The sequence below is a fragment of the Ursus maritimus genome, unplaced genomic scaffold (genome assembly GCF_017311325.1).
Source record: "Ursus maritimus isolate PB19 unplaced genomic scaffold, ASM1731132v1 scaffold_5, whole genome shotgun sequence".
Classification (NCBI taxonomy): Eukaryota; Metazoa; Chordata; class Mammalia; order Carnivora; family Ursidae; genus Ursus; species Ursus maritimus.
The window spans coordinates 51,624,191-51,648,126 of record NW_024426663.1 but is presented as its reverse complement, the minus strand read 5'-3'; the positions used below and the strand labels follow the sequence as shown (position 1 = coordinate 51,648,126).

The 23,936-nt window shown below is 46.0% G+C and overlaps 1 protein-coding gene, 1 long non-coding RNA gene and 1 pseudogene across 5 annotated transcripts in view; 1 reads left to right on the top strand and 2 right to left on the bottom strand.

The window, feature by feature from the left end:
* FGF1 (fibroblast growth factor 1) overlaps positions 1–13,008 on the bottom strand; it is a 93,838-nt gene extending 80,830 nt beyond the window's left edge. For 2 of the 4 annotated variants that reach the window (XM_008691453.2, XM_040622291.1), the window contains exon 1: positions 3,305–3,363. The gene's annotated coding sequence lies outside the window, so the exon portion shown is untranslated. Of the gene's footprint in view, positions 1–3,304; positions 3,445–3,660; positions 3,753–12,861 lie in introns of those variants that run through there. The other 2 variants (XM_008691454.2, XM_008691455.2) reach the window with 2 other exon arrangements.
* LOC103663711 overlaps positions 1–23,936 on the top strand; it is a 332,830-nt gene that overhangs the window by 261,623 nt on the left and 47,271 nt on the right. The window contains exons 5-6 of the long non-coding RNA XR_005832503.1: positions 1,084–1,178; positions 5,294–5,393. This is a non-coding gene — a long non-coding RNA (uncharacterized LOC103663711). The remainder of the gene's footprint in view (positions 1–1,083; positions 1,179–5,293; positions 5,394–23,936) is intronic.
* LOC103663710 lies at positions 22,763–23,447 on the bottom strand (annotated as a pseudogene).

Here is a 23,936-nt window from a genome sequence, read left to right as displayed (position 1 = left end):
GTGAAGACTGAGTGAGCGACGAGCATGAAGGGCTTGCCGCTGTGCCGGGCACGTAGTAACTCAGAATGTAGTGGGTGTGGTGTCGTCCACCTTACTGCCAGTGGGGGGCTAGTCCCAGGAAAATGGTCATTCTGGAAGCAGGTGATGATGAGGAAGAGGGTGATTGTCACCGACTGAGATCAAATTACTCTGTTTTCATTCACAGTAGCAAGGAGAAAACCAGAGCCATGGTCAGATTTCAGCTGTGGCCTGTGGACCAAAGTCAGAATCACCTGGGCCCCACCCAGGATATGCAGACTCCTGGGGCCCTCGGGAGCCTGGCTAAATCAGGACTTCTGTGGGCAGGACCTGGGTACCTGATTTTTTACACAAGCTCGCCAGTGATTCTTATGCGTGTGAAAGTTTGCAAACCACAGATCCTGAAGAGACAGAGATGAGTCTTGTCTGAAGGAGCAGCTACATCTACATCGCCCTGGCGCAAGGAGGGCGTGCCTCTCACACCTGCCCCCTCGTTAGCGCTCCTTGGACAAAGTTGGAGAGGTGGCCTTGAGCACCTGTGCGTAAAGCCAGGCGGAGTACCTGGCGCAGTAAGGGCTCAGGAAACACTAGCAACCAGCAGAGAAGCCCTCCGATTTCTGAATGCTCCAAGATGCAAGCAAAACTCCACACCAGAGCCAAAGCACCTCCATGCTGCCCCAAAGGTGGCCTTAGTGGTCACTCAGAGAGTCTCACTTTGGACTTCGGAACAAATGGACTCGTGGACAGCCTTTTCAGACCCACATTTCAGTAATAGTAATAGCAGATACTCACATAATACTTGCTATAAGCCAGGCACTGTGCTAAGAGCATGACTCATTTAATCCTTTCAGCAACAAGGATGGTACTTTATTACCCCATTTTACAGATGGTGCAATTTGGCACAAGGCCATGGGACTGATAAATGGCACAGTCTGAATTCAAACCCCAGGGAGCTCAGCTGCAGAATCTATGTGCTTGGCCACTATGTTAGGCTGCCTCTCTTAAGTAGTGATATTTAGGAATCAGACAATTACTGTTGCCTTCCTCCCTCTTCTCTCCCTCTAGGCCACTGGCCCAGATGCTTGTCCTTGGCTTCTGCCTCGCAGCTGAGTTGGACATCCTGTCGGCCCAGGCCCATTCTCTGTTACCTGCCCAGCCAGGTAGGTGCCCTCCCTTCCCTGTGGTTGAGTGGGCTTGACCCAGTGGTACCTTGAGATGGGACACCTTGTCAGTACCTGGTGAACGTTTGTTGATTAGCGGATCCTTTTTTAAGGAAAAGAACTCATTTGCCTGTAATTTGGGTCATGTGTAGGTGTTAGATTTACCTAAAACAGGGTATGTCTGTGGCACAAATGACTGCAGATTATTTTTCTAGTAGCTTAGATCAAGGAGTATTGCATTCGCCAAGCAACACCTATTTGATGAAGCGGAAGGGGTGTGCCTTCCCCTCTGCACCACCCCGCATTGCTAGCAGCCGGCGCAGCAGGCCTGGTACGCCATGATCCTCCCTCATTGGCTCAGGAGCCGCAGAATGCGTGTCAGCAGAGCCCCTGAGCGCACCCTCTGTCCTGGGATCAGGCATCCCTTAACTAAGGGTAGATGAGCATGTGATGTCCGTCTCCTGTCACCACTGCAAGTACAATCATCACAGTTGACGCTACTGGCCTGTGATGTCACCCCATCGACCCAAGCAGACAGTGCCTCCGCAAGTCCTGTTTGCGATCAGGCCAGCCATACATGTATGTCTGCACACCAGACTTGGAGGCAGTTCGCAAGAAACTCAGTGTTTCCTCCCTTAATTTTTTGTGTATTAACTTCGCTTTTGATGAAGTACCTCATTTGCAGATCCATTTACTCATACTAAAAAAGGCAGGGTCAACAGAAGAAAGTGTCCAGTGTTCACCAGCCACGCTCGGCAGCAATTGGATGATCTTGCTGTCAGATACACAATCTCAAAAGGGGACTTTCCTTGGAAGCCCTCAATGACCAACACAAAGAAAACAAAGGAAAAGGGAATTTGTGACTGTGAATCACAGTCTCCACCAAAATCCACACTCATTCACCCAGACAGCCCCAGTACCCGGCTGGCCAGGGCTTCACTGGACACCGCTTTGCAAAGCCAGGCTCATTTCTTGTCAACCCTTTGTCCCCATCAGGCTGGCTGAGCCCCACGCAGCACCCGGCTTGTCCTCTGCCGGAGGCTTGTGTCTCCCACTGGTGTGCGGAGAGCTAAATCATCAACAATCACATCCCTGTAGGGAATGAAAGGGAAAGTGCCCAAGCAGAAAAGAATGCAGAAGAGTGGGGGTGGATTGAAACAGCTGGAGAAAGCACAGAGTGTTTGCATTCTGCCGAGTCACAGAGGGGGCTCTTGGACCCAAGTACCCAGATAAGGTGGGTTCCTCTAGGGTCTCTGAAAAATGGAGCCTTGATTGAATGCCTGAATTCCACCCCAGACCTGGAGGTCTGAATTTGTCAAGTGCTCCTCTCTAGAAGCCTCGCATACTTTGGGCATGTAATCGTGATGTGGGTGTGGCTAGCCATTCTCTAGCCTTCTCTGCGGGTGCCTGTCTGCAAGGGTACAGAGAGGAGGCTGTGATTTTCAAAGAAGATCAGAAGGAAGGTAAGGAATAATACAGGTGGCTGGGTGGGCCGTCAGAATACCAGCCTATCCTATCACATTCAGCTAATCCAGTATTTCAGCCTGACTCTCGTACCCAAATGTTGATAAAATCTGAGGTGCCCCCCCCACCCCCAGGGAACAGACTTCCTGAGGCAGCTGAATGTCCAGGCTCCCCAAGAGGGGCAGTGTGCCAGCCAGACTCACTAAAGCCCCAGATTTTGGCTTCTCCTGAACCCAAAGGGCCACATCCAGCACTTGAGTAAAGGAGAACATTCTGCCCCCTCCAGTCCTCACCAGCCTGTCAGTGGAGGGAGGAAGGTGCTGGGCAGCATGGTGCGTGATTATTTTTACAGTCTCTAAACTCTAGGTGCTATTTTTACCTGCCGGTGCCATGAGCAAGCCCTTCCCCCAGAGCAGTCTGCAGCCTGTTTAAGCCCGGCCGGAGGTGAGCGGCCGGTGTTCCCTTGCAGGAGAGCTGGTTCCTGTGGCATCTGCTTAAAACATCCTACTGCCTTAACTTTTCCCAATTCTTTTTCCACCTCCGTGTCATTGTTGTCCTTGCACTTGGACATGCACACACACACACACACACGCACACACACACCCCTCAGCTCTGCATATAAGCTGCTCTTTGTTCCCTAGCACACATACTCAGATTCTTACCTGAAAAACTTGTAGGCTGAGGACTGTGCCTCTTCGTCCAAGGGGAAAGGCAATCCACCGGGTGTCGCCTGCTCTATGTCACTGTCACTGTGCCGCCACTGCTTCCCGAGCAGCCCCACGCCGCCAGCTCTCTGAACTTTCTGTGTGGGGAGAGGGGACGGGCCGTGGCATGCACATCAGGTTGCTGGTCCGCCTCCAGACACCATGCCACAGAGTCGGCTACCAGTCCCGCGGGGCTGTGTGGGAAGCAGGGAGGCTGGCTAGGGGGCCGAGAATGTCAGCCTCTAGGTCTCTCTCTGGCCTTGTTGATCAGCAGAGGGGACCAGCCCACCCAGACCCCACCCACAGGGACATACACAAAGCTCTACGTGCCCCCAGTTCTGACAGCCAGCAGCGGGCCCAGGAACGCAGAGCTCTTGGCCAGCAGGGAAGAGAGGCAGAGACAGCAGACAGCAGCAGCAACTACCCTGGGTGTTATTTTAGCGTGGTTTGTCTTGGGGCAAATGGCTGAGCCGAATGGACTACTGGCCTGTCTGAACAGAATCCTGTTTATTTGGAAGTCTCAGTCGCCAGGGAAACAGCAGGTCGTGGCTCAGAGACGCTCCTCTGGAATCAGAAAGCTGCTGGATGAAAGAGTCCTTTTCTGTTCTGTCATCTGGCATCCCTGCACAGGGTGTAGGTGTCTGTGTGTGGCAGAGTGTGTGTGTGCCTGTCTGTGCCATTCCTAGAGCCAAGCTTTGCAAAGGGCATGTTGCAGAACCATTCAAGGCAATGGCCATCCCGGCTAGGGTTGGAAGGGGCTGCAGAGCGAGCATTTCTGTCCTTCCTTACCAGTGATCAAGCCTGTCACTGCAGAGCTAGGCTAACAAATCCTCAGGTGAGCCCAACTGCAGGGGCGGGGATTTCACTAAAAGACCTTGGGCATTATCTTTATGCCACTGGCCAGGACAGGGTGGGGAAGGGAGGAAGCTGCCTGTACAAATAACTCTTTGGCTAGAAGGTAGGGAGTGAAGCTGGAAATTGGATTGAAAGGATACAGATCAGGAGGTATCTTTGAAGAGACTAAATGGAAACATGATTAATAGTTTCCTATAACTGATGAAGAGTCCCTCCTCCTTATGTAGGCATTTGAGCCTGGGAGGGGTGTGTGTGTGTGTGTGCGTGCATGCGTGTGTGTGTGTGTGTGTGTGTGTGTGTGTGTCTAAGCCTACCCACCTGATGATTCAGATAGACAGGTACAGATTGACCTGTGAGAACTAGAAATAGGCTCTGTTCTCCACTTCCCCTTGGAAGGTGGAGGTGGGAGCCTGTTCTCCAACGCATCATGTCGCATCTGATGCGTTCTGAAGGTAGCATCCAGGGAGCCATTTTTGTCCCTTCTGCAGGGAGGGGTCCAGAGAAGCACATCCCCTGGGCATCCCCTGGGACAGAGAACTAGAAGCACAAACATTACTTAACTCTAATAATGTGTGAGCTGCAGCTCTCCTGAAAGGGACTTGAAAAGTACAGAAAAAGTTGATATCACCAAATTTTATTAACTGGAACCTCCATGAACTGCCATGTCCACGTATTGAAAGGCACTCATAATATGCTTTAAAAGATAATAATCTTCCTGAGGATCTGCACATTGCCAACGGGCCTTCTGAAGCACAGAGAGGTCAAAATATTTCAATCATCTTCTCAATATTGAGGAAGTATTACGCTACAACCAGTGTGCACGTTAACTTTCCAGCATATGGAATGATAGATTTTAAAGTTAAAGAGCACTCTATTAGGAAATTAAGCCCATTTATTAGCAGACCAAAAATTCTGAGGACAGAGATGCAGCTCAGAGTCTCACCCGGGCTGTACCCCTAATTAAAGCCCTTGCCGTGACTAAAAACAGGTGTCCCTAGCTCAGGGTCATGCCCTTGAACCTGCCCACACGGTCTGGTTGGCCCTTCTGGGCAGCTCAGCTCCTCAGGGCTCCCTGGTCCCTCCTTCCTACAGGAGAGGAATGAGACTCCACTATCCGCATCTCCCCTGCAAGCCGGCAGCCGTATTGTGACGATCCAGTGGGCCCAAGTGTGTGAAAGCACCTCGAAAACAGGTAATGCACCTGTAAGTCACTATTTTAGTTTTGTTTGTCCATGACATCCAGTTGTGAAATGCTGTTCAAAACAAAACAAAACAAAACCCTACATAGCTTTTAGGTAAATATAATCCCTAGCTATTGACGTAAACTAATTTCCTTACTGCAGATCTGGTATTTGGCAATGTTACTGTCCAAACACTGGGAAATAATGAATCCTCGTTTCCTTAAAGTATTTACTAAAATAAAATTCCCCTCAATATTGAATTTTCGAAAATGTCACCTTAACATCTCCCAAATTTCACATTTACTTCAACTTTCACGTCAGGCATCTCGATTTATCTTTTAAATAATATGCATTTGGATGTTTTGACTCAGGGGACGTGATCATGTCAATGCTTTCTGGCTTGTTATTCAGCATGGGAGGGGACTTGGGGGTTGCCTCGCCTGAAAGTCTGGCCTCGGACTTGCCCTCCAGCTCTGGGCCAGGAACCAGTCTATGCAAATAATAGCTGGTGGGGCTGCTCATTAAGCATCCCCTAGATGCCAGATCCTCTACAGACCATGTAACAGAACCCGTCTCTTCCCTCAGAGCTCTTGGACCACTTGTAAAGCCATCTCTGCAATGGTTACAACCTGTATGCGGGCCTCCTGGCACTGCAGAGGGTGGGTCTGGGAAGAGAAGAACATAACAGATTTGCAGGACCCACAGAGACCCTAGGAGAAGCCTAGTAGGTTTATCCACGGAGGTGTGGCTGTCGCCAGACTCATCCGCACCTAAAATGTGGCTGGTTCCGGAGGTGAGATTTTTCCTTCCGCATCCTAAGAGACTGACTCACAGTGGAGCACTGGAGCGGTTGCTGTTAGAGAAAGTGGCTCCAAACCTCTCCTAAGAGCCGTAGCAGGTGATAAAGGTAGCATGTGGCATAACTGTGCTTTTACTTACTTTGTGCTCGGTGTGTCTGACACTCAGACGTCACTGGTTAGTTTCACCAGTGTGACAGCAGAACCAGAGCACGACAGAATCAGCAGAACTCAGAATGCCCCCCAGTAAATATTCTTCGTCTGCAAGCGTAACATATAAGCGGTGGCTTCTTGTGCCTTGACGCTTGAGGCTGCTAGTCAGTATTTGCTTTAAAATTTCCCCCTTCGTTTGTCCCGTTTGCATAAATGATGCAGTTATTTGAACATACACCAGACGCACTGCATTTTCTTTCTAATTTCATTTGACCTTGTTGGGACACGACAAATCCTAATCAGCTGACAGGAGAAGTCAGATGCTGCATTATACTCTCTCCCCTAGCAAAGTATTTCCTTCTGTTTATGCCAAATCATGCAATTAAATGAAGGGCATGCTGGCCTCATGGTGAACCAACTGCCAGGATGTCGGGAAGCGATTTGACAAACAGGGCAGAGAGAAACGCAGCAGACATTCACAGGAAATTGTATTAGTTGCCCTAGGAGACCCGAAAGCCACAAACATCACCAGAGCTGCAGGACAGAAACAGGCCCCGGTGGTGCTCAAGTGGGTAATAGCCTGATCCCATCGTAATCCAAAAACAGGAGTTCACCCCACGGTCGGTGTGCCTCTCCGGCGACCTCAGGGGCCAGTGCTTGGAAAGGACTCTAACCCACGTGGGGTGGGCTTCCTCTCTCTGATATTGATCACCCCTTCCCTATTCTATGTTTTCCTCGATCTCAATTTTTCAATATTTATTTTAAAATATTTTACCTTTAAATAAAAGTAATGCTTCACACATGTGACAAAAATGCATGACATACGGAAGGCTATAAAATGACCCTCACTAATCTCCTCTCCCCAGAGATAACTACTGTTAACTTTTTTTTTTCCTGGAATCTTTGGGGGAAACTGGCTCCATCCATCTGAATGTGAACATGCTCAAAAACAATTTACTAGGCACAGTGTTTGCACTGTTGTTTATTTTCCCCTTAATAATCTTATTAATAATAATCTTCCCTTAATAATTTTTGCACATTGGTCTAGTCCATCCAAGCACAAGTATTCCTGGGTTATTGGAGTATGCTCCTAACTGATTTTCCCGCTTCTACTCTAACCCTCTATAGTTCATTTCAGAAGGATCCTGCTGAAAGGTAAATCCGATCATGTCCCTATTTGTTCAAAACTGTCCGTTGCCTTTGTCTTGTTCTAAGAACAAAAGCTAATAAGCTTGCTACTACCACCTGCTTCCCTAAGTCCACCCTGCTACGAACTCCTTGCTCACTGTTGGGTTCCAGTCATACTACTCGTCTAGGCCAAACGTAGTCCTGCCTCAGGACCTTTGCATCTGCTATTCCCTCTACCTAAAGTGTACACATTTATTTTCTGCCCCTCTTTGCCCTGCCAGCTATAGCTTATCATTCTTATCTCCTTTCAGATTGCGTCTTCCCTGACTACTGGCTCTAAATCAGCCCCCATCACTGTCCTTCATATCCCCCTGCTTTATTTTCCTTCATAGACTATACTGCCATTGGAACATTATTATATTCAGTTACTTGTTTACTTGTTTGTGTCCTGTCTCCCCTACCACACACACTGGAATGTCAGCTCCATGAGGAAAGCAGGGATTTCCTCGGTCTTTTCACCATTACATCCCTAGATGTCTCTAGACCAGTGGTTCTCAAACATGGATATGAATCAGAATCACCTGGAGGGTTTATTAAGACACAGATTGCTGGGCCCCAACTCCAAAGTTTCTAATTCAGGAGGTCTGGGGTGGGCCTGGAGATCTGCACATCTAACAAATATCCAGGTGATAGTGAAATTGCTGGTCTGGGGACCACACTTTGAGAACCCCAGTCTAGACCATGCCTGGCACACAGGGGGTGTTGCATATATATTTAGTATGTGAATATATGAATCTACACACACACACACACACACACACACACACAAAGGGTCTGCCACCTTCTTTGTCATGGCATTTTCATTTCCACTTGACCATTTATTTATATTTAGGACCATAAGCCTCCTCAAATTCTTTGTGACAAGAGGGCCCCAAAATGATTTAGCTCTGCTGGTTTGTCAGCAGAGGAATAAAAACATAAAGTTTTCTAAGCCCAGGGAGAGCCCGTGAGAGTCACCTCTTGTCCTCTGCCTCAGTAAACCGTCAAACCAAAAGGTGGTGCAACTCTCGCTAGACACGTGACAGAGAACTTTCCACAGAAGTAATCTCTCAGGCCTCCCCTGTAATTGTTTAATTGTCCTCTTTGCTTGGATTCGGCCTCGTGCACTGGAACGTACACGCGTAGTCTACCTGGACCCCAGGTTATGAAATGTAGAGAGTTCAGTGGTTTTTCTCTGAGTCGCAAAACCCCTGAGAATGTGATCTGTAACCCCCCCCAAATGAACACACACACACACACACACACACACACACACACACACACACACACATTTTTTTTTATATGTAATTCCTGGAAGTTACAAGGTATCCCAAGTCCATCGTAACCCCAAATTTAAAACTCCTGATTTAATAACCGGCTATCTATTTGGCAAAACAAACAAAAACAACCTGGATCCTCAGTTGAGTATTTAAATGTAAGAAGACAAACCTTAGAGGAAAACATTAGTTAAGTTCTGCAAGATTTATAATCTTAGAACGGAGAATGCTTTTTGAAGCCTGACTTGAAACCCAGAAATGAAGACAGAATAGTGACATCGAATCCATACAATTGTAAATAATCTACACAGGAAGGAGGGGGTCAGAACTCCTCCTCATGTAGTCTCTGTGGAGAAATCAAAGGATCCCGTCTTTTCCATCTATGTTCCTGCCCCTTGGATAGTCGGGGTGACCTGTGGCCGGGCTCTGCGGGAGATGACCTGAGCTTATCAGAGCCCACGGGTGAGACCACATCCTTCACTGAAGCCCTGTCACTGGGTTCATTATTTCATTTGCCATGGCTTGGGTTTTGAAACAAGCTTGAGATAGAATTCACATGCCATACAGTTCACCCATTTAAAGTAAACAGTTAAGTGGTTTCAGTGTATTCATATGGTTGTGCAACCATCACCACTAATTTTAGAACATTTTTGTCATCCTGTAAAAGCAACCCCATACACAGTAGCAATCACTCCCCATTCCCCCTTCCTGCCAGGCCTGGGCAGCCACTTATCTGCTTTCTGTCTCTAGAGAATTGCCTGTTTGGGCCATTTCATAGAAATGGAGTCCTGCAGTATGGGCTTTTTCCCCTTGAAAAGCATAATGTCTTCGAGGCTCATCAGTGTTCTAGCATGCATCGGAAGTTGATTCCTAGTTCTTGCTGAGTAGTATTTCATTGTAGGGACACGCCACATTTTACGTAGCCATTCCTCAGCTCGCGGCCATGGGGCTTGTTTCCTTGTTCAGGCCATAACGAATAATGCTGCTGTGGCTATTTGTGTAGAGATGTGTGTAGTTTTTGTGTGAACGTATAGTTTCATTTCTGTTGGGTCTAACAGTGGTTCTCTTAAAGACTTAGCTAAAGAATTTTACTTAGCCTATGTGTAATTCTTTTGTCTTTAACGGTTTTCTACAATGAACTTGAGAAATGAGCAGGCTTGGACCCTGAGGCCTCAGAGCTCTGCTAGCCCCAGTCCAGGCCCCTCTCGGCCTCTGTGTAATCTGGGACCTGACGCAGTCTCGCCGTGCCTCAGTTGTGAGAGCGCTCGCTCTCCGACCCTCCCATGGGATGTTGTGAGGATTAATGACATCAGCCCAGGAGGCTCTGCTCTTGACAAGATGCTAACCCATATGAATAGGTCAGTGTGCATCAAGGAAACCACATACCCTCAAAGCAAGTGCTTTGGTGACCCCACAGGTGACAGCATCAGACAAAAGGCCAGCGGCTGGATGCTTGAGGCACAGGCAGTACAAAAAATACTCACCATTTTCTCAAGATTTTGGTTTCCTTTGAGATCAGAATTTGGTTGCTTTCCAGATCCTGCAAGCTACCTTCTGAAGGTGGAAATGTCAGGGCCACCTACGTAGTGATGGGCGGCCAGAAGTGCAAGCTTAAATTCTAAAGCCCACTTTCCAGCTAACATTTCCTGAAATTTAATAGAAAAAGTACCTCACTCTCTGCAGAGCCCCAGAGGTATCTTATTTAAGGAAATCCATGTGCCCCTGACTTTCTTTTTGGCTTTGGGGTAGGTGAGTGTCTCCTCAGCCCTGGATACAGTCTAAGAAGGACCCCCCTATAAAGGCACTGGGAGCCCCACTGGCAGAGGATGGGTCCAAAATATCCAAGCTGACTCATGCCCTTTGGCCAGTCACCGGTGTTCCTTGGTCTTTAAAATCAGGCAGCCCGAAGCTCCCCTGATAAACATGTCAGTGACAAGTTTAATAGGAAATGAGATGGCAGGCGTGCATGGGTTCCAACTCCCATGTCACCGCTTACTAGCTGTATGATATGGGACAAGTGACTCAGTTTCTGAGACTCGGTTTCCCCATACGTTAAATGGGGATAATGGCAGTACTTGTAGAGTCATGGTGAGGGTTACCTGAGATAATGCTCATGAGGGCAGCACAGAGTTCAAGCTCAATCTATGTCTGCTATAGTTACCATATTACTTTTAAGATAAAAATATAGGACTTCAGGTCACCGAGTCATCCTCTCTCAGGTATTCAGGGAGGCTGGATTCCTATCGGTTACTTAATTGGGCACCTGCTATGTATCAGACACCACAGAGAGAGCTAGGGATGTAATCTAATTCCCCCCAGGAATGTAAAATACAAGCTGGGAGAGAAAGTAAGGTACAGTAAACCATACTAGTGGCCATCATTGCTGTCTAGATTCAGGGTGGGAGAGAGCAGAAAGGCTGGACGGGCCCAGGACGGCCTCAGAGGGGAGGCAGCACTGTGGCTGGCCCTTGAAAGGCAAGATGGGTTCACATCAGTGGAGCAGAGGGGGACACAAGTGGGCCGGGGTGGGGGAGGGGGAAGGGGAGATCCTTGTGTGCACAGGCACGTTGGGGGCCTGGGTGGGTCTCGGCGTGGTGAGTTGTCCAGGGACTGAGCCAGAGACAAGCCTTCTGGTGGCTTCTCCACAGTCTGGGGTCTCTAGGAATGAGATGCATGGGGTCTTTTAGTCACTTCAAATAATTATCCTTATTATGAGACTCTCTGTCACTAATTCATGTGCACTGTAAGAGAGGGGCAGGAGTTATGCTGGAGGAGCTTGAACTCTTAATCCAGACCATCACAGAAAGAGCAACATGGAGTGGCCAGCATTGACCGTGGCTGTCCTGTATCCAGGCCCCTCTCCTAGGACTAGCACCCTGGTTATCTCTGGGGACCCAGCCCTTCGTTGCTTTCAGTCCATGTGGTTTTGGGTGGGGATGACTACACCCCCATGGCAGGGATGGGCACAAGGCCCACACTGGTTCAGTGAGATGTGACTCTAGACTCTCGGGAATGGGAAGCGCCTGTTCTTCTAGGGTGGCCGTACCAGGAGGGCATCAGCCTGGAGCCTCTGGTGGCCATCTCACCACCGCCATCGGGACAGAATGACCCAGGGCTGCAGAGCCAAGAAATGGAGAGAGACGGAGTCAGGATGCCATCGTCTGGGCCCCTAGATCCCACCATGCCAAAGCCTTTTTACTTACAGGAGGAAACACATTTCCTTGTTTTGGCCCAAGTCTCTTCAAACTGGGTTCCAGTCTAGTGTCACTAAAAGCATCCTGATTCATTGGTGTAGTTATCTTGCTCCCACCCGCATTTTGTTGACTTCTTAGCATAGATATCTGTGGTCCATAGTCAAGGGGGGAGTCTGTAATTGGATTAGCGTTAGGCATGTGAGAGTGGTAGTGATCTGCACACATCCCCAAACGGGCATAGGTGCCTGTCATGTGCTTGGGAAGGGAAACCAAGACTCTGCGTAATTTGTCTTCTTTTTCCTGTGACTGCTACAGAACAACTCTCCCCAAACCCTCTGTGTCATTCGTCTTGTTCTCAACCAAAGAAATGAGTTCTTGGATCTGTTAAGTATATTTTGCAGGGTTATAAGAAGTCAGGACGAGGTGTGGAAGGGCTGAGGGGAGAGGAAGCTCTGCACATCCCATGTGTGTTTTTTCCCTTTTGCCCAATAATAAGGAATAAGCTGGCGTCCTTTATTTCCTATTTCATTCAGGGCTTTTTAAAACTAAGCATTAACTCTAGTATAATGGGATTTGTCTAATGATTTCTTGGAAAACATCTTCTTGGATCTCAGCAAAGATAATTCACTTGGTGGGAATCATTTCCTGCTTCCCCGCTAAGAACTAGTCCTAGCCAGTTCTTTCTGGGAGCAAATTGGCCTTAAATGAGAGAAGAGAGTACAGGTATTTGAAGCTAGCATCCATCATGGAGACTCCAGCCTGCGATGGTCCCAGATCAGGGAGGAGAAGAGGCAGAAGCAGGGCAGGGGAGAGCGTTCGTGCTGGACAGGAGCATGAAGCCAAGCATAACATCTGCAGTAATGAGCCCCTCGGAGGAAGGGATGCACTCACCTCTTTGCTTTGGCTCTGAGGCACTTTCTTTCCGGGGTGACGCAGCTGCAGCAGCCTACAGTGTCCACACCGAGCTAGCAGGAGCGCTGCAGGCAGGCCACTGTGGGAGGAAGGGAGTTCCCATTCTCCATCAGAAGGGAGTGTCCTTCACCAAAAGGAGGCGATGCCCTCATTCCCCTGGAGTTGAGGCTGTTGGTTCCGCTCACTCGTCCTCTCTTTCCTGCTCCCTCTCTGGTGTGAATGGAGCTCAAGGGAGTCCTAAGAGAAGGGCTGAGTGCAAAGCACACACCACACCCGCCCTGATACAGGTTGTTTTCCTAGCCCCGGAGAGCCTGAAGAGGGACGCAGCGGAGTATACTGGGAGACCACCCTCTCTGGGCCCCCACCAGTGCGGCTGATGCTGGTGTACCCGCAGAAAGCCCAAGGACAAGCACTTGCGTATTTATTTCTCCCCTCTCATGTGATCTTATTTTTGGACTGGCCACAAAAGCTATTTGGGGGCTGGACAGCTGCCAGGTGAAAGGACCGATATCTTATCCAAGTTGTCTCCATGCCTCTCTCTGAACTAGTCCCTGTTACCTTTCCCTGTATAAGGCAGAACTCTGGGGGTCTTACTCTGAACCTGACTTTTCATATATCCCAGCAATTAGTCCCAGTTACTAATTTTAGGTCAACTACTTTACCCCCACACTTTGAGGTTTCACAGAGGATAAATATAATGAGCAATGCCATTACTTTTCTGTCTGAGGCTTCGTGGACTTGTCATACAGTCAACATAGATATGGCTGTCACATACACACTAAGTTAGACATAGAGACCCTCTTATCAGTACTGGGGTGGGACTTTCAAGCCTGGGAGGTGGTCAGGAGCAAAGTGCAGAAACAGAGCAAGCCTGTAACATTGAAGCACCCTGATTCCCAGCTCCCCCAATCCAGCTGTTTCTGCTTCTAACTCCTAGGCTTATAAAACTTAAAACGTTTTAATGGCTTGGTTTTTCACCTCTGATTTTTCCTCTTCAGACATGAATGGAAAGTTTTGAAACACTCATGCCTGACAAATGCTGTATCATCATCTTCACAATCATCACTGGTCCTTATTAAGCTCTTGCTACATGCCATTCATGTGCCGAGCCCTCTCCCTGCACGGGCTCATTTCTCCTCACGGCGGCCCTCTGTGGAAGGAAATGTGGTTCCCATGGGATGGCCCGAGAGGAGAGGCTGGGAAAGGTGGGCTTGCCGAGGAGAGATCCGAGCCCTCATCTGTCTAATTCCAGAGCAGCAGCTTTTGGCCACTTTGCTTACTGTCTGCTGAAGCTGTAAATTACTGAGATTTCAGTATTGTTTTCATTTCCTAAGAGGAAAATAAAAAATCCTCACAGTTGATTCAGGCATGACTTCACTCCTCAATTTCTTTCCTAAACCCAGTTCTTGAAGGAGAGAGAAAGAGGTTTTCATCTGTTTACAGTCCCAGGCCCTGATTGTAGATACACGATGGAGGGTTTCTAGCCTCCATTCTCCTGGGAGCCGGTCTCCTATGAATAATTCAGGGTGTGGAACACATGCACGCAGGAGAGAACTGGGCTGGGCCGCCCCCACCCGGGCTCCCCACTGCATCTAGTCGGAATTGGCCTTTTCTCTCCGCTGCCCTGAGGGAGAGTGCCAGAGATGGAGTCCGTCAGCTTGTCCAACACTGCCCCCTTCGGGCCACTCTGCTTCATTCCTCCCAGGATGGTGGTCAAAACTTTACAAGGGGGTCACCAAGGATTATTTTTAGAGAATTGGCTTCCAGATGCTCAGTTTCTCTAGGCACTCTCTGTGTTGGTAATAATCCTTCCCTTTCTGGGAAGCATACCCCTCACTCCACGAATCTTACTAAGGGGCAGTTGCGCCAAATATAAAAATCTCCAGGTCCAGGTTCCCCAAACTGGAAACTTCCTTTACTAATTTAATTCAGTTTCCTTTCATGATTAATTAAGGCATTTTTTGTATTTAACAAAACGCGTTTCTTCTATTCCTTGATTTTGAAGGAAAGCACTGTGAAGGCAAATCATAGGGAATATTAGAAATAATAACAGATTAATAGGTATTATTTAAAGAATGATGTCACAGTTTAATTTTTCATTTCCAATATTTACATTATGCTGGTAATTATTATCTTGAAGCCAAATGAACCTCATGATGAACATGTAACATATCAACTTTAAAATGTAGTTATAGGGAACGTCGGTTTTCAGAATTGTTTCAGAATTGTTTCAGGAGGCACAGGAACACAAATGGTCGAAGGTTGTTGTACTCTGAGCTGGCCACGGCTGAAGGATAACAGACTGTTGTCTCTCCGTCCAATAGAATTGAGCACCTACTGTATGTCAGGCATTATTTCCGGCACTAGATAGAAACATGATGAGCAAACATTGACATGTTACATTCCAGATTCTTACTTGTGGCTACCTCTAGCAAGCTGAGTGAGGCAAACAACTTAATTTAATAATTACTCAAATAACTCTAAAATTCAATTTTGTAAGAACTACTAAGGAGGGGCATTTTGGTGAGTAGAGAATGTAGAATGGGGACTGACAAAAAATAATGAGGATCGACCCATTTCATGAAGGAGATGTCAGGGAAGGTGGCCCTAGGGAAATGATGTCTGAACCAAGAACAACGAAGACTCTCTATGAAAGGACTCTGAGAACCCAGGAGGAAGGGCCCTGGTAGTATGGCAGGATTGGGAGAAGGAGGATCAGCCTTTATAGAGTAGGTTGTTTTTAGAAAGGGCCTTTGCCTTTACACAAGTACAACCCATGTTATAAATCAGTGGTTCTCAACTGGGAGTGATTTATTTCCCAGGGGACATTTGGCAATTTCTGCAGACAGAGTTGGTTGCCGCAACTGGGGCAGTGCTAGTGGCATCTAGAGGGTAGAGACCAGGGGCACTGCTAAACATTCTACAATGTATAGGACAGCCCCCACAACAAAATGTAGCCTCCAAAGTCAGGAGCACTGAGGCTGAGAAATTCTGTTATGGATGAGGGCAGGGCAGGCCCCACACACATCTGCAGTGGATGTGGGCTCATTTGTACATTCATTCAACAAATATTGAGTGCTCACTGTGCTCGAGACCCTGTTCTGAGTATATTTGAGGCATATCATGTACCCCCTTAACCAAAATTGTCACCTCAAATGGCCAGCCTGATTGTGTTCCTGTGACCCAGCCTAAAATTTTCACCTTTCAAATAGTGGCAGAATTGGTCTTACTGTCTGTAAAAAGAAGAGATAACAAGGTATGGACATTGTTAGCAAGATGGGCACTGAGGCATTGTTTATAATAGGGGAAAAAACCTAAATATCTGTCAGTAAGGGAATGCTTACATGATTCTAACACAGCCATACAGTAGCGTCCAAAAAAAAAAAAAGAAAGGAAAGAAAGATGACACAGAAAATAACCATGAAGATATTAGTAACTGGGAAAAAATTTTGGAATAGCAGGTAGAGTATGATTGGTGTGATTTATGTTTTTAAATTGGTTTATGTGTGTGTTTGCGTGTGCATGCAAGTACTGGAGAAATTGTCACCAAATTCTGATAATGGCTACCTGTGGGAAGTGGAAAAATAATCCTGGAATGTGTTCACTGAGATTAGCCCTCTACCTGATTTCCTCCTTTCACATCAATTAGATTCTCTCCAGTTTATTATCTCCATTACTAGCAATATTCAACCAGTCACCAACTTGTGGAGATCCTTCAACTTCCAGGACAGTATCCATTCCTTATTGTTAAATCCAAAGCCCTTCCAAACTTGCCTCCAGCTAATCTACTTAGCACTCTTCTTGGGAGCTGCTCTCCCTTACCAGCCTTGTTCCCACCCCCACTGCCCTGGAGCTTCGGCCATAGTGGATTCCTGGGAATTCACCATGCCATACTCTTTCAAGATAGGCTCACCTCTGCGCCTGAAAAACAGTCCTCCATTTTTTATACCTGTTTGGTCAGGATGGACTAAGTTATACTGTGGTTATAATTAATCCCAAATGCCGGTAACTTAAAATAAAAAAGGTTTATTTCTCATTAATGAAAATCAACCTGTCCCTTTTCAGGTTGGTTGGGGAGGTCTGCTCCATATCATCCTTAATTAAGGACCCAGAGCTCAAGGAGGTCAAGGAACTCCAGACCACCACTTTCAGGAAGGAGAAGGGAATACGTTTACTAATACACTAGCACCTGGAAGCTATCTCTGTTCACATTTCCTTGACCAAAACAAGTCCTATGGCCACACCTAACATAAAATGAGGTGGAGAATTTCAAACCTATTATTTTCTTGGAAGGTAGAGAGTGATACATTTTTGAGGAACTCAAATTCTGTAATTGTTGGGTGCAGTATTCTATATATGTCCGTTAAGTCTTTTGCTAATCATGTTCTAATAATCTGTATCCTGAGTCATTTATCTGCTCACTTCATCCTGTGGTTTTATCAATCTTAGCTTCATATTTTAAAAAAAGATTTTATTTATTTATGTGAGAGAGAGAGGGAGAGAGAGGGAGGAGGGGGAGGGGTAGAGTGAGAGGGAGAGAGAGAATCTCAAGCAGACTCCTTGCTGAGCACAGAGCCTGACACAGGGCTTGGTCTCAGGACCCTGAGGTCATGATCTGCACTGAAATCAAGAAGTGGACGCTTAATGGACTGAGCCACCCAAGCTCCCCTTGCCTTCCTATTTTTAAAGCTACATTATAAGATGTATACAAGTTTTATAATCACTCTGTCTTCCTTGTGAATTGAATTTTTTATTATGATGTATCTTTTTGAGCTATAGTAATGTATTTTGCCCTAAAATATAATTTAATATTAATATATACTATTAATATCAATATAATTTTGATTAATATTTACATATTTTCCACCTTTTCAACATTCTTTTTTTTTTTTTAAGGTTTTATTTATTTGACAGAGAGAGACAGCCAGCGAGAGAGGGAACACAAGCAGGGGGAGTGGGAGAGGAAGAAGCAGGCTCCCAGCGGAGAAGCCTGATGTGGGGCTCGATCCCAGAATGCCGGGATCACGCCCTGAGCCGAAGGCAGATGCCTAACGACTGCGTCACCCAGGTTTCACTTTATTTGAAGTATTTTATCCATTGGCATTTGATGTAATTACTGATATATTTGGATTTAAGTCTACCATCTTATTGTTTTTATTTTTCCCACATGTCCTGTGTTCTTTTTGTCCTCCTCTCTTGCTTGTTTTGGTGTGGTCAAATATTCTATATTCCTCTCCATTACCTTGGAAGTTATATACTACTTTTACTACTCTCTTAGAGGTTATCCTAGACAAAAATATGTATCTTTGACTTATCAAAGTCTAATTAATTGGTATTTTTATCTTCTTCCACAGTAATATAAGGATCGCAGATCATTTTAATTTCATTCACCCCTCCCTTCTGACTTATACATACTTGTTCTATGTTTAAAAATTTTAAATCCCCAGTGGACATTGTTATGTTATTTTGTATAGTCTAATTCATTTGGATTCTTCAAATTAGCCTTTGTATTGTTCTTCATTTCTTCTTACATCTATAACCTGTCATTTAAAATCATTTTCCTTCTGCTTAAAAAACACTCCCTTAGTATCTACTGCTGGTGAAGAATCCTGAAAATGTCTTAATTTCACTATTATTATCACAGGCTGTTTTCACTGGGTATGGAATTCTAGGTTTTCTCTCAACACTTTAAAGATATTTAAATTCTACTAATTTCTAGCTACTATTGTTTCTGTCAAGAAGTAAGCTAATGGTCTATTCATTTTTTTTTCCAAGTAATGTTAGCTGCTTTTAACATTTTCTTCTCTTCATCTTTGGTTTTCATCTATTTAATGTGATGTACCTAGGTGTGGCTTTCTTTTTATTTATCCTGCTTGGGGTTCCCAGGGGTTTTGGAATCTGTGGCTTGATATTTTTAGTCAATTTTGGCAATTTCTCAACTATTTTTCTCTTCAAATATTGCTGCTGCCTTATCGTCTCTCTCTTCTTCTAGAACTTCAGTCTTCACTTTATCTTCCATATCTCTTATTCTCTCGCAGCATTTTCTATTCTTTTGTCTCTTCGTGATTCATTCTGATGTTTCCTTCTATCCTACTGCCCAGTTCATCACTTCTCCTTTTAACCGTGTTTAGTCAGCTGTTAAACTCGTCTACTGAACTCTTTACTTTTGTTATTTTTTTTTTCAATTTTACATTGCTGTTTGGTTATTTTTCAAATCATCTTGTCTTTTTTTTTTTTTTAAGTTTCTAGTTCTCTGCCAGAATCTTTTATCTCCTTTGCATAGTCTCTGCCTGATAATGCTAGTAACTGCAGTTTTCTGAGATTGTTTCTATTGTTGTTTCCACTGGATCTCATTCATATTGTCTTATTTCCTTATGTGCCTGGTTATTTTCATGTGTGCAGCAGTTGTGTGTGAAAAATTGTTTGTAGACATAACATGAGACCTTAATGTGTTTTATTCCTCCAATGGATATTTACATTTGATTCTGCTAGGCACTTGGGAATACTAGCAATCTATGGTCACCTTAATCCAATTTGAAGAATTAAGCTCATTGGTAGCTGAACTGAGACCCTGCAAAATGTGGTCTGTTTCCTGTTTATCCAGTTTTAAGGTGCGGTCCATCAGGGCCCTCACCTAAAATGGGGGATTGCAGGACCCCCTCTCCTATGGTGGGCACTGGATTCCAACTTTTGCCCCTTAGGATGCAAAACTGGCTCCATGTTGCTTAGACTCTCAGCTTCTTAGTTGTCACTTCCAGAAACAGCAAATATCTCAAGGGAAAAAGACGCCTCAGTTGTTGGGCTTGCCCCCCTAAATTCCCATCTTTCTCCAGATCTTGGTTTAGCACCTCTTTGTTATCTTAACTCTTTGATGTACTTCAGGTTGATTTTATTTTTGTTTTGTCCAACCTTGGTAATTGTCCTCAGCAAGAGAGCAGGCCCCAATGATGTAGTCTGCTGTTACCAGATGGTAGGAAGTAGAAACGCGGAAGCGGGCCAGGTTTGAGCGCATGCGCACACCTTATGTGAGTGCTGGGCGCTGGGGTTAACCAGAGAGCATGAGCCTTTTTTGCCTTATGGAAACGAGAGTCTCATGTTGCCAGATTTTTCCATTTTTTTCAAAAGAAGCAGGAAATGCAGGCTTTTTAAATGTGAAATCACAATTTTCAATGGTGGGTAAAAAAAAATTTTTAACTCTCAGGAAACTGAACAAGACACATTTGCAGTTCAAATCCAGTTGGAAATACCTGAACTATAGTATATGTTGATGGGAGAAGGGGAGTTAAAGGTGGTCATCTTTCACTATTAACCTTAGCTTTCAGTAGTCCAGGCTGCCTTGAATAAACCCCAGTCCCTCATACACACACACACACACACACACACACACACAAAAGTTTTGAAACCCATTTATGTCTTTACCGAAATCTCTTTAAAATGCCAATGGGAGGGGCACCTGGGTGGCTCAGTCGGTTAAGCATCTGTCTTTGGCTCAGGTCATGATCCCGGGGTCCTGGGATAGAGCCCTGCATCAGGCTCCCTGCATTAGGCTCCCTCCCTCCCTCTGCCTGCTGCTCCCCCTACTTGTGCTCTCTATGTCAAATAAATAAACAAAGTCTTTTTTAAAAATGCGAGCAGGAGGCTGGGTTCTATTCATAACACCAACAACGTTTCTGGAAAATCTCCTCCCATCTCTCTCCCAGATCCTCCTTATGACAGCCCACCAGCTACTACAATGCCCCTTAACTTATCTCTTAAATTCCCCCTGGTTCTTCCCATCTCTGGCTCTTAGCTCTCTTTTCCTCCCTCTTACCTTCTGATGTATTCTGCTTTCCCTAATAGGTAATTCCCTGCCTTTTCTTCAGTGGACTCATCAAGTCATCCCCGCCCTCAGCACCTCGTGACTCAGAATCCGGTCCAGCATTTTCCTATATTCCACACAAGAAAGGCTCCAAAACCTAGCTGCCAAGACTAATCCTCTTTCACAGGAAGTGGGGGTGGGGAGACATGACGCTGTAAATACTCTAAAATCTGTATTTTTTTTTTTCCTGTCCCATCAGCTTTGCCATCTGGGATGGGGTGAAGCCAGGACGCGATGTCATTTGCAAAGGAAGCAGAGCCAGTTTCCAGGATGCTTTGGCACCATGCTGGGTTTTCAGATGGCTGCCATTTCCTTGTCATTTACCTTCTGTTGAAAGGACAGTGCCCCCGCCCAAACCATCACCCCTCTTGCAAATGAGGAGGGAGAAGCCAGAAGGAAGAGAAATCAAATGCGGACTTTTCCTGATTTGTCTAATAATAGAAAGTTGGCAAAGCATGTCACAGAATAGAAAGTATTTGATAAAAATAGCATCTGTTAAGCCTGGGACTCAAGCTGGAGATGCATGGAAATGAAATTTATTCCTTCTTGAGTGTTCCCCAGCTAGTCTAACAATTCTGTCTCCCTCATTAATGAGAGAGGTTTAAAATGCTACTTTCTGTGACCAAAACGCCTCTCTTTCCCAAGGCTGAAGGTGGAGGAGGCGCTGGCTGAATTAAGAGAAGCACTAGACTGAGAGGCTCCCTCTGGCCAGTCGGGTGTGGCTCTATCATCCTCACACCCACCATTGACTTTGAGACATGGTGTCAGGCCCCCCACCCTTTACACCAGCTTGTGAGATGGGGGATCTGGGAGAAGGTTTTCCGACAAGCCAGTGTCACTGACTAACAGGAACCTAATTGATATCTTAACTGTGTAGTATTATTACTCTCCCAAAGGGAGGTCTCTGGCTAGGTGGCCCTGAGTAAAAGGGCAAAAACCAAACCAAACCAAACCAAACAAACCCCCAAAACCCAAAGGCTGATGTCCTCTCCTTCACAAAGCAGCTCCTCGAGGTGTCTGGGGCTTTCACATTTCCTCCTGCTACTGAGGACCCCCAGGGGTGTCCCCTCAGCTGAGGACGGGAACCCCAGATTGGGCCTTTCTCAAAGCACTCCCTAGAGCCCAGTGAACTCTCCTCCTCATGACAGTCGTCTGTGTCTCCCGCTCTTCCAGGTCCCAGCCTCTTGATATCCTGCTTGAGACTAATAGTCTCACTGAAAAGCAAAACTGAGCCAAACTAACAGTAGAAGAGAACAAGTGATCAAGTGGCCCCTGTTAAATGACCTGGGTTTTTAATGTTTTAAAAAAAAAAAATTGTGATGGGGCACTTGGCTGGCTCAGTTGGTGGAGCGTGTGACTCTTGATCTTGAGGTTGTGAGTTTGAGCCCCACGTTAGCTGTAGAGATTAAAAGTAAAATCTTTTTTAAAAAAGATAAAAAATAGGGGCACCTGGATGGCTCAGTCCGTTACCTGACTCTTGATTTCAGCTCAAGTCTTGGTCTCTGGGTTGTGAGTTCGGGCCCCGTGTTGGGCTCCACACTGGGCATTTAGCCTACTTTAAATAAAGAGAAAAAGGGGGGCACCTGGGTGGCTCAGTTGGTTGGGCTTCAGACCCTTGATTTCGGCTCGGGTCATGATCTCAGGGTCATGAGATCGAACCCCACATGAGGCTCTATGATGAGTGTGGAGCCTGCTTGGGATTTTCTCTTTCTCCCTCTCCCTCTGCCCTTCCCTCTCTCACACTCTCATGCTCTCTGTCTCTCAAAAAATAAAAGGGGGGGGGGACGACCCAAAAAAAGGTAAAAAATTAAAAACTAAAAATTGTGATAAAGTACATATGACATAAAATTTACCATTTTGACCATTTTCAAGTATACAGTTCAATGGCATGAAGTACAATGGTTGTACATTCTTGTGCAACCATCACCGCCCTCAATTTCCAGAACTCTTTTCATCTTTTTTTAAAGTTTAAATGATTTTATTTTCGGACAACCTACATGCCTTTTTTCCCCTTAAAAACAATGCCTCTACTCCAAATAAATCAAGGTCAAAGTAAATGAAGAGCTCAAGAGTACATCACCCATTTGTCTAAGTCCTGGTGGTGTGGGCATGAAAAGCAGCAGCAGTTACAACAGCAGGTGAGAGATCTGGAGTGATAGCGAAACTTACTCACAGTTTCCCGTTTCTAAACCATCCTTACAGAAAGTCATATTGGAGGTCACACCCTCCTCTCAGTGCTCGAGCGGAGCAACCATGCCATCCGGATTTGTGCTTCCATCCATAAAGAGCTGGTGATTTTTGCAATTAGCAAGGATAGGCTTGCTTTGTTCTGCAGCCCAGGTCTCTGTTCATCAAGTGTGCCTTCCGTTGAGTTCATGTAGTTTTTGATGTACGTCTTACAGGCTTTCTTAATGTGAAGCTGGTTTCCTGCAGGTGACAGTTCATGACAGTATCAACACCAGTGACTGCTTTTGGTACCTTTGCTCTCAGGGTCTTTAGTGGAGGCATGGCCACAAACGAATAAGTCATCAGTGTTACCGTCTATCCTACTGACCATCTTCCTGTCCACCTCAGGGGGGAGCCCATCCTTGGTCTCCTGGATCTTGATGTCGGGGGACTTATCATCATGGTCGATGAGGTCGCAGTCCATGATCACAATGGCAGGGGGAGGGTGGAGATGGATGAGGATGGCTCTAGGTTAACAGGAGCCAGGAGTCGGGAGACAGTGGTCCAGCATGAGCACTGCTCCACTGGGGAGGGGAGCAGGCAACAGGCAGGAAAGCAGAGCCCTTTTTGTCTTGCAAAACAGAAACTCCACACCCTTAGACAACAGCTTCCCATTGCTCCCTCCCCTTGCCCCCTGGCAAACACCATTCTGCTTTCTGTCTCTATGATTTTGACTATTGTTTTACCTCAGATGAATGGAAACGTTCAGTGTTTGACCTTTGTTTCACTTAGCATAATGTCCTCAACTTTTGTCCATGTTGTGACATGTGTCCACATTTCCTTCCTTTTTAAGCCTGAATACTATTCCATTTTATATATGAACCATATTTTGTTTATCCGTGGAGCCATTGATGGACCCGGGGTTGCTTCCACCTTCTGGCTTTTGTGAATAACGCTACCGTGAACATTAGGTGCTCTTTTCAAGATTGTTTTGATGTACTTGTATTTCAACAGGACTCTCTAAGAAGAT